The following is a 3331-nucleotide window of genomic DNA, read 5'->3' as shown; positions in this document are numbered from 1 at the left end:
CCACTGTGGGGAGCAAAGAGTTGGGAAGTTGCTGCCATATCCATGGGAAAGGGAGCCAAAGGGTGAAAGCCTGGGGGAGGCAAACTGTTTCCAAAGAGTCACAAGGGGAAATATAAAAGGAGAACTAAACCAGGACCTACTCTCCAGTTCTTTGTGGCTTTGGTTATTGAAACAATGTATGGTGAAGAAATAGGTAGGCTACCCACAGAAAACCTCCTCCAGAGAGGCAGGGACCCTCTAGCTTAGAGATCAAAGCTTTTGTTCAGGCCATTAAATAACAAGGGGAGGAAAGCTCCCGAGATTGGAAGGTCTGCTACCTTGCAAAACCCCAGTCACAACGCACAAGAGAGGGAGCCGTGACCTGCCAAGATATCTCACCATCCTGTCTCATACACTGAAGGGGATGGGGATACCAGGTATGAGTTTGGAGTTTGGAAAGTCACATAAAGAAGAGAATCCTCCCCAGATTTATCCTGATCTCACTCTTTTTAAGAATAACAAGGGGTGGGGCCAAGGTTTCTGCATCTCCACTGGAGACTGGCAGCCCTGTGCTCCTGTGGGAATAGAAAGGGGACACAGGGAGTGGATAACATATTTTAATGGGATTCTTAGATACTGGTGTTTAAGTGACTGTTATTCAAGGATCTCACAGGGAACCAGGAAAGGTGATGGTGCTGGGAGACTTTGGGAGAAGGGATAGTAACTCATGGCGGGGGCGGGGGGCAGATTCAAACATGCTTATGGGTGAGGCCACTTGGCCCATTTTTGGCACCAGAGAATGTGGTTCCCACCACTGCATGTATCATGGGTGTTGACACCTTCACTGCCTGAGAGCAACCAACCACCATCTCTTCAGAGGATATGCACCCCAGCAAGGGCCTACAGATCTACTGTGGTGGTCATGTGCACTCCCGTCTACCCCCTGAGCTGCCTAGGCCACAACGTAATATCCAGCAGAAACAATATCGAATCCCTGGAGGAAAAAAGGACATTATACTTTTGACCCAAGATGTAATACATTCTGGAGTGCTTTCCACTGCCTTGTCACTGTAAGACAGCCCAGTTTGGTCTTTCAAAAAGGACTCTAGAGCTTGGAGGCTTATGGTAAGCTATAGCTGGTTAAATGACAAGGTGCTGCCCTTGGCCCCTGATGCAGATGATGTCATTGCTCTTTCTGAGATGATGGAAGCCCACAAAGGGGAATGGTATGCTGTTATTGACCTGGCTAATACCTTTTTCTCAATGCCCTGTGCAAAGAATATTGGAACCAATTTGCATCCATGTGGAACGTCCTTTGGTATACATATCTCATTTCCCCTCCAACTGTCACCAATGGGTGGGGGCTTGACCCTAGCCAGCATAAATTCCCCGAGGTGATAGTTATCCATTATATAGGTGATATACTGCTTATAGAACCCACCAAGAACTCTGTGTGCTATCATTTATACTATGACTCATGGTGGCTGGGCTGTAAACTCTGATAAGGTTCAGGGCCCTGCACAGCAAATGCAGTTTCTGGGAGCTACATGGGCAGGAAGCCAAAAAAAAAAAAAAAAAAAAAAAAAAAAATTCCCAGAGAAGTTCACACAGAAACTGCTGTCATCAGTGGCACTTGTTAACAAGAAGGAAGCCCAACAATGAGTGGGCTTGTCTGGGTAACAGAGACAATATGTATCTCACATGAAAATTCTCCAAGCTTGCTTGATAGAACTGTACTAAAAAGTGGCCACCTTTGAACAAGGCTCCCTGCAGAAGCAAGTGTTAGAGGCTATCGGAAGGGTGGAAGCCCAGGCAATGCACTTGAGGCCACTGGAACTAACCTGACCTATGGAGTTGCAGGTATTCACAACCCCAACTCATGCTGATTAGAGCCTGTGGCATCCATAAACTACCACTGGGGTGTACCTTCCTCATAGGTTCTGTAACATAAATTGCCTGAGACAGTCACCAAGTGCACCCCCTCTGAACATCCGATTTTAGCCTGTCTGGCTCTTAGTGAGCACGCAACCACTGACGCACTCTATGTGACCTTAAAGCCAGAACTGTTCATTGTCACATGGATGCATACTAATAGTATAAATAAGATGGGACAGGTTCTGGCAATGGTGCATACAAGAATAAGTCCAACAGAGGCTTTAGGGAGTCATTTGGCTCTATGAACACACAGCTGCCTTGCCATAGGAAACACTTCTGTCCCTCCCTTGGATAACTGCAGGGTTTCAGGCTATTGCAGCTGACAATAGGCTTGGTTAATGGACAGATCTGTAAACTTTAAGGCTCATGGAACCTACTTGGTCCCTGCAGTCATCTGTCCCAATGGCCACCACTCTCTGAAACTGGGTGAGTTTGTTCTGTCCAATGGGATGAACAATCAGAGCCTGAAACATTCCTTTACTTGGAGGCTGACCAGTGAGTACATGTCAGCCCAGTTCTCTTCCTTATAGGGTGATCCTCCCAAGTTCTGGGTATACAGTGCACTTCTTTCTACTGCTTAAGTTTGTGTGTCATGTGGCATTTGATCAATCCCATTAGTATATTGTTCCCCGCAGGGACGTAATGGGTCACGCATACTGCAACACAAGAGGGGTGTGTACAGATCATCATGGTGCATCAGCTGTAGGGAGGTATCTGCTGGCCATGGAAGACCAAAGCCTACTACTAAAACTGATCTTTTTCAGACTCTTCTCTATATGAGGAAAGAGTTGTTCCAACCAATGTTGTGTGTGTTGTATCTTCCTTGATGACTGTGAAACCATGGTACCATGGTACCAAAGAATGGACAAAACTGTCTGAACTCAATCAAACTCTTGGTAGCTGGCACATTCATAATCTTTTCCAACCCTAATATTGGTAACCAGTGCTCACTTGTTTGAAAATTATCAAACTATTGATTAAATTGTTTCATTCCCCCATGCTAGCATCCTAACAGAAGAATAGGTATGCCCATTTCTTGGAGTAAAAATTATTTACCTGACACTATTGTTCTTTCATAATGCCTAGCATTCAATAAAACATTGTGATACTAAGAAACAAACAAACAAAAAACTCTTTGCCAAGAGATGTAGCAGACAACAGAACCAGACCCAGAGATGGCCCTGATGATGGAACTATTAAAATAATTATGAATAATATATTGAAGGATTTTGTGAAAAATGTAAAAAAAAATGTATAAAAATGAGAAATATCATCAGATATGTAAACTATAAACAGGAGTCAAATGGAAAAGCTAGAATAAAAACTTCAGTATCAGAGATGAAGTATTTTGATGGGATTATCAGCAGCCTGGCCACAGTAAAAGAATAATCAATGAATATAACAATAGATCAATATA

Source organism: Choloepus didactylus, chromosome 8, assembly GCF_015220235.1.
Source record: "Choloepus didactylus isolate mChoDid1 chromosome 8, mChoDid1.pri, whole genome shotgun sequence".
Classification (NCBI taxonomy): domain Eukaryota; kingdom Metazoa; phylum Chordata; class Mammalia; order Pilosa; family Megalonychidae; genus Choloepus; species Choloepus didactylus.
Note: the sequence above shows the minus strand (reverse complement) of the source record.